The sequence below is a fragment of the Pinus tabuliformis genome, chromosome 2_2 (genome assembly GCF_031772625.1).
Source record: "Pinus tabuliformis cultivar Carrire ecotype Pingquan chromosome 2_2, CPIR1, whole genome shotgun sequence".
Classification (NCBI taxonomy): Eukaryota; Viridiplantae; Streptophyta; class Pinopsida; order Pinales; family Pinaceae; genus Pinus; species Pinus tabuliformis.
In genome coordinates this window covers 794,596,004-794,609,612 of record NC_142300.1, presented here as the reverse complement: position 1 = coordinate 794,609,612, position 13,609 = coordinate 794,596,004, and positions in this window count along the sequence as shown.

Sequence of the window (13,609 nt, the reverse complement as noted above, 5' to 3'; positions counted from 1 at the left end):
GCTCTAGCTCTCGCTCTAGCTCTAGCTCTTTGGCTCTGGCTTCTCTGAGCTCTCCCTCGGCCTCTGTGTGCATCAATGGATCGCTTGACCTCCAAGCGCCCCTTAGCAACCTTCCAACGGCCCTCAGCAATCTCTGTTGCTGTCAATTAAGATTTCTGGTTCACTCGACCTCCAAGTGACTCTCGAAACTCTCTGTGCTGCCTTAGCAATTGTGCTCTCTGGCTTTTGTGAGGCCTCTTCCATCTTTGTGGCTTCCCTAGTCGTTTCTCTGCGTGTAATCACTCCTCTGTGGCTTTGCAGCTTCTTCTTCTCCTTGTCTCTTCGACTCAGCATCTGTCTCTATGCCTCTGTGGCTCTCTCGGTGTTACAAACGCATCATTGCTTATAAAATTCCTGCTTGCAGCGTGGCACAATGATTAGGGGCAGTTACAAGGAATTGGGGGCCTTTCTTCAGGTGAAAAACTGAAAAAAGCCATATTTCCCTATACACAGAGATATACCAGAAATACATAGGAAAACGCCTCATGGAGCATTTAATCAGACTTCAAATATTATTGAATCACCCCTAAAAACCCTATTAGGTCTGCCTTTTATGGCTATCACAAGCCCACCGTTGATCTACGTGATCGCCGATCTAACGGCTGAGAGTCTGTTTCGAGTGGTTTACGTGCACGGAGGTTACCCGCCTAAAAAGGCGGTTTTCTCTCTCCTCAACCATGTCACGTGTTGGCTAGTGTATGGGTTCAGGCCGCGCCTGTTCAAAACCCCTTACCGCTTGAGGCTCGCCCGAAATCCCGCTTACCACGGATTTCAAAATTTATAGGGCTACATTTATAAACCTTTCGGGTCTGCCATTCTATTGCAAATCGCTATCGCATGGCGCAATGGCCAAAACCCAAATACATGGGAAATACATTGAAATTCTGAAGTTACCGAACTTCAAATTTTATGCAATCGGGTCTATAATCCCTATCGGGTCCGGGTCCTAATCGCTAATCGCAATTGCAACGGCTCGAGGGTCTACCCTTTGGGTATGCCAACCATCGATTTGTCGATCCGCTGATCCGTCAATCGCCCCGATCGCCAATCGCCGATATCGCACCTCGCGTATAGTATCGACGTGGATCTATGCCTTCTACCCCTCTATCATCGATCAGTTGATCGCTCTGATCGTCGATATCGCAATCGCATTATCACATTATTGCATGTCGCATTGTCTGGGGTCCCGATATCGGGCTAAGGCCTACCTCCAATCCGATATATCGGAAATCACTGATCGAGGGTCCTTCCACCTTTGCGTTAAGTCCTTCCCTTTGGCCTTTTGCGATGCGATTTCCTTAAGGAGCCTTTTAGGTCATTTTTGGAACAAATGCCTCATTTTCCAAAGGACAAAGGCAATCTTATTTCTACAATAACTTCTTTGTCCAAAGTCCATTTTAGCCCATTCAAGTTGCAGTAGATTCAGAATGAGAAGATCTACGCAATGGGACTATTTCCAAGAGCATCCTTTGACTTTCATTTTCCTCTGTGAGGAACACTTTAGACTTAGAAGTCTATCCAAGATCCATTTTGGATCACACCTTGTCACACAGAATGAGTCGATCTTGCGGACAAGATAGACCTTCCTAGAATCTAACGATATCTAGTGACAAGCAAGCCAATCAAAAACTATCTTTCTCTAAATATGCATTTATAAATAAAGGCAAACAAGTGTTTAGGCCTACCTTGGGTCCAATGCAAGTTTGTGGAAGCCTCGCTCCTTTGATCCGATGAGCTCCCTTGTTGCGAATCTGCAAACACAAACAAGCAAACAAATTAAATAGCACCTGAAAAGCCAATATCATAAAGCATACTTAACATGATGATCAAGGAATTCATGAAACAAATGACATAAGACAATTTGTTGAGAAAAATGAATCTGATTTTATTAATTCAAATCAAAGAAGAACTTTACAACCTGTGCCTTGATGTTGTACAAGCTCCTCCCAGGGTCCAACAAGAAGTCTCCTCTACTTTGACAAGTTTCACTCTCTTCCCAATGAAGCCAAAAAGGTATGTGATCTCTCCTCTCAAGCTTAACTAGGAAGACTCAATTCCACCAGCATTTACCCTAAAAAATGTTCAGCTTCTAACCTCCCTAGCAACCAGCCCAATGCCTTAATTTATAGTGCAATGGAGGGAAGTTACTAGGTCCTCCTTCAAAGGGATAAAGCCCTCCTTCAAAGGGATAGCTCCTCTCATCAAGGGATTAGCTCCTTCTCTTTTGGGATGCATGAACCACCTAAGAGCGACCAATCCACGTCAAAATTCCTTCTAGAATTAACCCAAAGTGAGTTTTTTTAGAATAAACTTGCGCCTTTTTTACTTTCACAGGGGTCCGCACCCACTCCTTTAGGGACAGAACGGGCAGGTCTGCAGTTTTTGTGAACAGGGGGTGCGGGACCGCAGGCAACAGTGAGAGAAAGTGCGGAACCAGAGCTTTGTTGATTTTCAATTTCTTTCTCTCATTTTGAAAGCTTGACTTGAAGAGCTGAGGTCTGAGACTTACTTAGAAGGACAGTACAAGTGATGATAGACCCATACTGACTGCAAATAATCATGGTGACGATATTTTTGTGTAACAGATTGCCCCCTAAAGTGCGAAGTCTGTAGTAGATGAGGATTTCATTTATCATTTAGGAAGAGTGAAGTACTTTATCATTTCGAGGATCATCTTGTGGAGAGCCCGGTCGAAACCTGTAAAAACATTCAATGCAAGATATATATATGAGATCATATCATCGCTGAGGTAGGCATTCCCATACTCAGATAAAAACTGACTTAGAAAACTAACTACTGCTCTGATACAGGAATGATCTTGTAATACATCACAAGTATAGACTCATGTAGACCCAGTATGGATGCAGCCATCTGTTTATGAATAGTCCACAATATAATGAATACAAAATTCCTCGCAACCTAGATTGTGGAAACTAGATCCACGGTCTTCATTTCTACTTCCCGAAACAATACGATTCTATCCATGCGAATGAATGTGTTGAAGTCGAACATGGTAGAAACCACTTGATTACTAGTCAAGGATGTAAACTGTTAACAAGTGTGAGAGAAACCACCAGTGATGTCAATGGCTCTCAAAGTACCCAGTACAATCCATGAGATGTGAATAGATGTGTTGATGTCGAACATGTCACGGAATCCTTTGATCGAAGGTCAATGATGCAACCTATCGTCAAAGGCGAGAAACCTGCCATTGAGGCATGCAGGTCCCAAGGTACTGATGATTTCTAGATCATCTTTCTAGATAATGAGCTGAAGTCGATAAAAAGTGATCCGTCGCAGGCAAGCCCACAACACGAAATCATAGATCAAGTTGAAGAAATTTAGTTGCAAGGACTGACTCAGGGATGGTCAAGATGGATGACAGCTATTTTGTAGATGAATGGCTTTATTGGCAGTGACCTCTTGAACACATAACGACACAACAGATGGTTTGGTGATAATTGACCCAAAGTTAATACCCAGAAACCGGCTGAAGACTTTCAATGTGGTTTGATCAACTGTTAGGCAAAGGATTTCCCAACCCAGGTGAATAAAAGTGTCATGTTCAAGAGTGGTTACAAAGTATGAAAAACAGGCTCATTTTTCTCTCTTTTCCCCCACCATTTCTGGCACGTACCTCTTTATTTTTGACAAGCTTAAGGAGGATAACATTTTCTTGATTATAAGCTCATCCTTCGGATGAGTCCAACTTAGTTTAAATTCGAATCCTAAGAAGTAGTGGTTCGTTCCTGTTTGTAATTGAACAGGTCCTTTACTATGGAATTTTAACGAGTCCAGTATAGGAGAAACTCGGCGTTTTTCAATTTTAGAGAGTCTGAAAAAACTTAAGAAGACTCCAGGGTTGACCTTTTTCGTAAATTTGTGTCTCCCAAGCCCGAAAAAGTATAAAATAATACTTGAGAGAACCGCTTTCTCTTTACGTCCAAGGAGTAATTTTCGTAACTAGTGCCTCTGATCCTAAAAAGTAAAAAAACGATCAATGACACATCGTTTTATAACCAATATCGAATTTGAAACGACAAAAATCCGGCAATCTTTTCATGTTTTTACGGTCAGAAAAGAGCTGTAAGTGGACCGTCTTTTTAGTTCCGTTTTAACGAGTTAAAAAGAAAAACTCGGTGATCTTTTCATATTTTAGGAGTCAGAAAAAAGCTTAAAGGTGACTCTAAATGTTTTTTTGTCGAAAATGATCGATTTCGCCTGAACAATCCGTTATCCTGAACAAAAATTGCAAACATTACTCATACCTGTTTGACATGGATAAAAATGCTGTAAAAGTTACCTTTCTAAAGTGAAACATAAACAAATTTACAATTCATTTATTCAAAAAACTTATAAAAAGTGCTTTCGTCATTTCATTTTTACCGTTGAAGATTTGGGTGAGAAAATATTGCTTTTGTTCCAAATCTTCCCGTAAATATTGCGGAAAATCCATTCGTCGGAATCGAACGTCGTCTCCTCCAGGTAATCCACATCATCCTACTCTTTAATTTCAACTGTTTCAATTTGTGTTTTAGGGTTTTATTTCATTTTTTTTAGGGTTTTTAGGCTAGAAACCCACGCGCAGGGGCCCGCAGGCATAACACTAGCAGCCCGCAGACCCCGACTTTTTCTCAATGGGGAAAAAGTCAGGGGTCCGCACCTTCCATGAAGGCAAGGTGCGGACCCACGCACTGTCTCTGATAGAGAGGGTGCGGTCCCCGTAGCAAGGGTTTTAACCCAAAAATTCTCAAAATTGACCCAAACAATTTAATTTCTTGCATTCTAATTTGCCTTTTTGTTGGATGTAGAGTGTACATCATGCTTGATTGGTGAGAACGGGAGCATGAGGTCGTGGATCTTGCCGCGTTGAATCACCAACCTTTGATCGATGCATTGAAGGCATGCGGCTTTTACAAATTCTAGGCCATACCTGGCATGAGGGCCCAGGTGGAATTCTTGCAATGGCTGGTAGACAGGTGGAGCATACAGGACCAGTGCTTCTTCATTGGTGGCCACCAGCTCGAAATTGAGCTGGCAGACATATACTTTTTGACTGGTTTACCTAAGAGAGGTGAAGACTTGACTCTATTCGGGACTAGCCCAGGTGGCCAGTCTGTCGATAGCCTCCGGCTAGAGTTCTGCAACAACCAGGCTAGAGACAAAGGGATAGACATTAAAACCATATCTCGTCCTGAACTCATGGTGATCGCGTTTACTATCACCAGACTTTGCGGGAGTGCCGCACTACATATTTCCACCGGATCCCAGATGCGGATGGCAGTTGACTGCTTTCGAGGCACCATCTTCAACTGGTGCGATGTTGTGTTGGCTAATGTAAAAGGCCAACTGACCAGAGCCAAGAACGGACAACTGAATACCTTTGGTTATGGGGCTTTGGTTGTGAGTTTTGGTCTGGAGAGGGTCCCAATGTTGGTCCCGCAGCACCTTACTGTTGGAGCTGGGCTTCCTCGAGAGCCCAAACTGATGCGATGGGTTGCAGTTATGGCCCGTCATCCGGACGAGGGGACAGAGGTCGTTCGATTCAAACCTGAGTATTTCCATTGGTTGGAAAACCAGGTTTTTGCTATTGAGGACTTCCCTTATGCTGGGGTAGATTTTCGCGGTGACCCAGACATGGCTCTTCCACCAGGAGAGCAATGGGATGATTCAGGTAAAAATATTTTCAACATTTTCCTATTAAATTTTTTTTTTTGTTTTTATGTCGTCCCAAAACTGATAGTAAAAGTTTCAATGCAGATGTGGGTCCACAGCGACCAGCCGCTCTCTGGCCTTACGAGAGGAAACAACCAGCTGCAGCGGCACCAACCCCACAGGACGAATCAGTAGAGACCTTGGCCGAGTTGGAGAGTCATCTAGAGCGCTTGACAGGGGACATTACAGAGACCGGCATAGATGACATTCCTCGTCGACTACAGCGCTATGTGATTGGGGTCCCAGGACCTTTTAGGAGGTTCCTTTGTAAGGTGGCTCGTACAGTGGTTTCTTATCAACATCATCACCAGTGATAGGATGATCGCCTATTGTAGACACATATGACATTTTTGCTTTTTGTACTTATCATTTTTGCCGATCATAAGGTGTTTTTCAACCTATGATCGAGGACGATGTATATTTTGACACACTCCTATATATCACTATTACCAGCTTATCTTGTAAATCATGTTATGGGATGGTTTTAAATTTACATGTATGATTATTGCAAATGTCTACTTAACATTCGAGAAGCAATTGCATCTGCTAATGTATTTAAAGATCTTGGAATATGCTGATATTCAATATAATCAAATTCACGTTCCAAGAGACGCACTCTCAAAAATAATCTCAATAACACTGGATTTCTAATGGCATACACTCTATTAAGTTGTAATACAACGAGTTCAAAATCTAGATACCAACTCGTCAGAGGGCAAATAGATAACCCAAGTTGCGGAAGAAATGTTCCATGTATTACGACAAGCACCATCAGCGAAACCAATGTATGTTTGGAGAGGCATCAACATCTGCAATATCAAGAGTAAAACCAAGATAAGCAGGAATAATGACGAAAAACACTCTCTAAGCTAAGCACACTTTTTAAACTAAAACACACCAGCTAGAAAGAAAACTATCCTAACTAAAAATCTCCATACCCATTCTTTAAGCATAATACCTCTTCAGGTAAAGACCATTTCTGGGTTTACCTAAAGAGTCCCCGTCAAAGTTTACCAATTCATAGGCCCCTTTTGCTAGCTTTCGCTTGACAACATAGGGACCATGCCACATAGGAACGAATTTTCCAGCGCCTAATTTATCATTAGCTTGATCGTACAATAAGACTAGATCTCCTTCCGAAAAATTTCGAGGGGTCACATTTCGATCATACTGAGCTTTAATACGTTTTGCGTGAGTTTCGATCGCCAATGCAGCATCACGTCGATTCTCATCTAATTGAGCCAAGTATAACAAACGTTTTTCCTCTTCGAAAGTGGCTGGAAGTAACTCGATGGCCATTTGCAATGATGGGATTTCGCATTCAATGGGTAACACAGCTTCCAGACCATAAACTAGTTGGAAAGGAGTGAACCATGTTGACGTTTTTACTGAGGTTCGATACACCCAAAGTGCTGGAAATAGCATGTTATGCCAATTCGACCGATGAATCCCAATGATTCGTCGGATCATGATGACTAAAACTTTGTTGATGGATTCAACCAAACCATTAGCTTGTGGATAATAAGGAGTTGAACTATTGTGACGCAAGCCAAGCTGGCCTGTAAGTTCGGTCATCATAACGTTTCGAAAATGACGCTCATGATTAGTGATAATTGCTTGTGGAACACCAAACCTAGCAATTATATGATTGAACACGAAAATTGCAGCTGTTTTGCTGTCTGCCTCAAATGTAGGCATCGCCTCGGCCCACTTGGTAAAATAATCTACCGCAAGGATGATATATGCATGCCCCCCGACCGAGTGAGGGTTACATGTAATAAAATCGATACCCCATTTGGCAAAAGGACCAACGGCAATTATAGGGTGGAGAGGAGCAGGTGGACCGCACATCTTACGATCAAAAATTTGGCAGTTGTGGCATTTTCGGACCGCATTAATACAATCTTTAAACAAAGACGACCAGAAGTAGCCAGCGCGCAATATCTTTTGGGTTGTGGCAATACCCAGACATATGACCGTCACACGCTCCAGAGTGACAGACATTAAGAACCCTTTCAGCTTCCTCGTGAGTTAAACAACGTCGAAAAATAGAGTCCGCCCCACGGCGATAAAGAGTATCTCCAATAATCCTGAATTGTTGGGACTGGAATCATATTTTTTGGCGTTCTGACCTTGAAATTTCTGGCCGAAAGGATTGGGTCTAGAGATAAATGATGAGATCCCCATACCATGGATCTAATGTGCTGGTTAGAAACAAGGATTTGTCCGCAATGGGCTCCTCCGCCACAGTTTCCGTGTCAGCACGCAGGAAGTCACACATTAACTCCGCAAAAACTAAAGATTTCCTAGACTTAGATTTTTCAAACTCCAAGTTGAACTCCTGCAGGATCACAATCCATTTGGAGTACTTGCCCCCTAGCAATTGCTTGGTCAAAATGTAGATCATAGGGTTACAATCAGAAATTATTGTAGTTTTACGTAGTAAAATGTAGTGACGAAAACGTTGGACAGCTTGAACAGCTGCCAATGCCAATTTCTCCACATGTGAGTATTTTAACTCAGTTGGATTTAAAGTTCGACTAAGGTAATATATCAAATGTTCAGTACCGAATTCATCTTCCTGAACTAAGACCATTCCAATGGTGGAATGAGAGGCGACGAGATACAAGAAGTAGTCCTAGTTGTATTTGGGAGGATGCAATAACGGTGCATGGGTCAACACGTCTTTTAGTGCATCAAAAAATTTCTGAGCTATCTCATCCCAATAGAATGGAGTATTCTGTTTCAACAACCGAGTAAACCCCTTTGTAACCTCGGCGTAGTTAGGAATGAATCGTCGTAAAAAGTTTGCTTTCCCTTTGCAAACTTTAGAGTTGGCGAAGACTCGAAGGAGGAGGAAATTTGACAATAGCTTCAACCTTCGAGGGATCGACGCGAATTCCAGCTTTCGAAACAACAAACCCCAGCGATCGACCCGTTTCTATACAGAAAACACACTTGTGTGGATTCAACCTAATCCGATAATGCCTACACCTCATAAAGATTGCTCGTAAATGGATGAGATGATCAGCTCGATGTAATGAATGAGCAGGCAAATCATCGAGATAGGGTTGCACAATGTGCTTGATGTCATGAAACGCATAAGACATGGCCCTTTGAAAAGTTGCCCCAAGATTCTTGAGCCCAAAAGGTAATTTGCAATAAGCAAATGTCCCCCATGGAGAAATGAAAGCCATTTTTGGTTGATCGGCAGGTAAAATATTGATTTGATTGTATCCGGAAAAACCATCCATGAAGGAGAATATTTCGTTGCCGTCACAATCATCAATGATTTGATCGATATAGGGAGTTGGGTAATTGTCCTTTGGACAGGCTCGATTAATGTCCCTATAATCGATACATATTATTATTTTCCCTTGCTTTTTATTAACCGGAACAATATTCGATACCCAATCCGTTAACGGAATCGGATAAATGAAACCTGCTTTGAGTAATTTTTCAACTTCTGCTTTAATAGCAGCAGCTTTTCTTGGGTGAATCTGACGCAAACGTTGCCGGACGGGTTTAGCGTCCGGGTAAGTCTTGATTTCATGAACAACAATTGCGGGGTCAATTCCTGGCATTTCCTCATATGACCAGGCAAACACGTCGCGGAATTCTTGAAATAGGGCCTTATATATTTAAATTTCATCTTCTGTACACGAGGCACCTATATGAATGTTTTCAACAATTCCAGGCTTAACCGAAATGTCAATAGGAATAGTTCGAGAGATGTTTCCCAAATTTAACTCTGAATCAGGATTTTTCATTGGATTCTGAGGTTCCTTGACATATTCAGTCGTAAAAATTGATGAAAAATCATTTTTAAAATGATCATTCTCGGGTAAGAATGAAGATCTGTGATGGAGATCTTCCCATGGTAAATCATCTACACATAGGATTTCACGAATTTTCTCATCAGAGTGAACAAGTTTGGAAAACGTTGTTGAATCCGAGTTTGATGTGAAAAATGATTCCTCATGGACCACATTCATTAAGTCACTTTTGGTTGAAGATGGGTCGGAAAAAGATTACATGGCCTCATACACAATTTCATATGGACTCAAAGGCATGACATCACCAAATGAGTCTATCTCAGATTCAGAAGGTACGATCCAAGGATCGTCATAAACAATGGTGTCTGACGAAATCGTATGAATGGTTGCAAAAGAAGACGATGCGTTGATCAGAGGAAAAGGAAAAGTTCCCAGTAAACCAACATCTTTAACTAGTCCTACTCCAACATCCTTATACGGGATAGTCGTTTTACCGACATGCTGAATGCTTTCAGTAGAGGCTGGGTCGGACGAAAAGTAAGCCAGTTGGTCTATTGTTACGATCTTTCCATTATGAGGAAACTTTATAACCCGAAAGACCGATGAAACGACAGCTGTCATAGCGTAAGACCAACTACGACCCAAGAGAAGGTTGTAATCTAGAGGGGCATCAACCACCTCCACATCTAGATTAACAGTTTTTCCTTCAACCCCTATAGGTAAATCCTGTAGAATGCCAAAAGGATGAAAACCACGACCATCAAAGGCTTTTAGAATCATCAGGGATTGATTTAGTGAAGGAGAACCAAGCGATCTCCAACACTGTATTGACATAATACACGTTGAGGCTCCTTCATCGATCACAGTCCTATGAATAGGCCTGTTTTTACTATCAGTGGGATTTGGAAAGCCATTTGATGAGGTAAGCGCGGTGTAACATTTTCTAGATCGAAAAATATTAGGTTCAAGTCCTGAACGTCAACAGCTCCTATAGCCGACAAAAGTAATTTGCGCTGTGCTGGACATGATTGCAGCACTTCCAAAGCCGACATTGCTGAAGGTGAAACAACTAAATCCTCAACAATGTTATAGTTCTGAGCCGCTCTTGCATGTGGATTGAAAGCTGACTTTCGAAGTATACCCTTGGCAGGCGGTTTGATTACTAAGTCTGGATTAGGTTTCTCGATCTGTAGTGGATCGGAACCGGGAGCTGAGGTTGATGGATTAGAATGAGAAGATTCTGCTTCTTTACCATCAAAAGGACTTTTACTACCATAATCATGCGATCGAGTCGCAATCCTAACATGGGACATCATCAGTATGGGTTCTTCATTGGCACTCGAGGAAGAACCTATCATCTTACTGTCTTGGCTTGGAAAAGGATCCTTCAAAACAGCAAGCGTTTAGGAACCTTTGACAATCTTCGCAACCTCTGCACGATGAGGGCAGTCTCTTGTAAAATGCTCTTCGTCACAAATGAGACAAGGATAACGAGGTCTGCGTTTCTCATCATTTGATTCTGCTTTTTCTGGTTTCTCTTTTGAATTTTTGTCTGTTTTATTTTTCTTCTTCCCTTTCTTCTTACCACCGGATTTTGATTTGACTGTAGATGACTCTACAACATGAATATCGGCGGAAATCTCCGCGGAAGAATCTCCTATCGGGGAATCTAGCAAGGTTATGATAGGAGAATAATTCTTGGAAGACGTCTTCTTACTTTTGGTGTTAACCGTACCAATCATACTATCAATGGCACAAGACCCTAAAGGAGCTGCAGCAATTTGATTTTGCTTAGGAAGATTGGGGATTTTCTCATGTAACGTACCTGACTGAGTATAAACCAAGTTAAGGTACTGTGCTTGAGAAATTACTTGCTCCTCAGTAACGACTCTGTCCTTAGCTACATCCTCAGTGATATTTGGCAATAAAGATTTTACAAACCATTCAGCTAAGATCTGATCCGAAATAAAAACCTTCACTAAACGCCGTCAACGTCTCCATTCATGAATGTGATCTGAAATGTAAGTGGACGTCGACTGCTTTAATGAAGTTAGTAATTCTGTGCCATTGTCATATCTGACTAGCAACTGAAAATGAGTTAAAAACTAGGTAGCTAACTGACTAAAGTTATAAAAAGTGGCTCGCGGTAACTCAATGTACCACTTGGCCGCAAGACCAATTAGAGCACGCTGGAAAAGCCTTAGACGGATTGAATCATCTGAAATGGAGTTAGACGCACACCAGAGGTGATAAGTCATCACATGGTTCGACGGGTCCTCTCCTGATTTGCCTTCAAACTTAGGAATATCACTAGGCAACTTATTCGGCATTGGCGGCCAAAACGGAAGATAATTAATGGGATCGTTTGTTAGGTGCAACAAGTCAGGCAAGTCCAAAGTTGCGATAAATGGTAACTGACGATTAGGGTCCCTAAAACTCTGGGTCATGAGACCAGCCCCAGGAGGAGGATATCCAAGATAACTAGGAATAGGAATTGCATTTGGGATATTGTATCCTCCCGGAAAACCAAGATTAACCGGACCGTACTGGGGTTGTTGAGGTTGTTGATATGTATACCCAGGGTACGGTTGATACTGATAGACTGGCTGCTGCACAGCAGGACCGAATTGGTACTGTCCCTGGTACGGTTGATAAGTAAATTGTGGTTGACTTGTGACAACCGTACTTGAACCAGGTTGTCCTACAGGCATCTGAACCAAAGTTTGAATTGTGGATCCAGACTGAGGTAAAGATGTCTGAGGAGTAGATACAGGAACAGTAGAAACCGGAGCTGTCGATACTCCAGAAGTAGGTGGGGTAGATTGAACAGATGTTGCAGCAGTTGTAGCAGCCGTTTGAGGTGGAGTACGAGGCGTACTAGGCCCAGGCTGAGAAACTACCGAAGGTACAAAAGTTTGAATAGTAGACTAGACAGATTGCTGGGGTGAACCAGAAACTAAGGGTTGTCCAGTTTGAGATGACAATTGTACATTCGGTTGCAAGACCTGTTGAGTTTAGATGGATCCCACACTAAGTTCATTCCGGGGTACGGACCCATAACAGGTTGAGAATATTGAGGACCATAACCGGGTTGAGGGTAGGGTTGATAATTCAAAGGTACACTTCCCGTTCCTTGAACGTATGATTGACCGAAGGGTGGTTGGAAACCTTGGTTCCAATATTGACCTTGGGGTTGATACCCTTGAGGCACGTACTGATACTGGGGTTGACCTTGAGGTACATATTGATACTGGGGTTGACCTTGAGGTACATATTGAGTCTGGAGTGGACCTTGAGGAACGTACTGTCCCGTAGGTATGTACTGTCCTTGAGGTTTCCCCCCAAGCGCAAATTGGGTACCTTGAGGTTGCCCCCCAGGCGATAATTGAGGATTTTGAGGCTGCCCCCCAGGCGGTAACTGGCCACCTTGAGGTTGAGGATTAGGAATAGTACCTAACATCATGAGAATATCTTCTACACTCAACGGTTTAGTACCATTGTTTCCAGTTAATAACCCTTGTTCAATGGGTTGAGGAGATGCTTCCGCAAAAGTACTAGAAAGTGACTGATACCCAGAGGGAATAGAAGGACCACCGTACAAAAAGGATTCTGGCGATTGAGTAAACATTGACGACTGTCTTGACATATTTAACGGAGGATAGTAACCTCTAGGTGTTGGGTGATAAGGAATACGAGGTGGTGAAAAACTTAGCCCTGGGTTTTCCAAAAAATTAGTCAATGAAAGATACCAAGCACTGCTCCTAGGTGGACTGTAAAAAATTGATTCACACTCCCGAAGTTCAATAACAGGTTGATTTTCAGGGATAGGGATGCCTACTTCTTCTTCCGAAGTAGCAAGTTCTTCGATAGCAATAAGTCCAGAAGGAAGATTTTGGGTAATTATTCTTTCTACCCTGGGTGAATCAAGACCACTAGAAGTTGGAGAGGTAAACCCCGATGTTGGAGTAGCAGCAAATTCACTTTCAGGCTCGAATATTTCAGGTTCCTCACCTATATCACTAGTAGATGAAAAGCTACCAGTAATTTTGGAAACAGACACTGATTGTGGATTATAATCT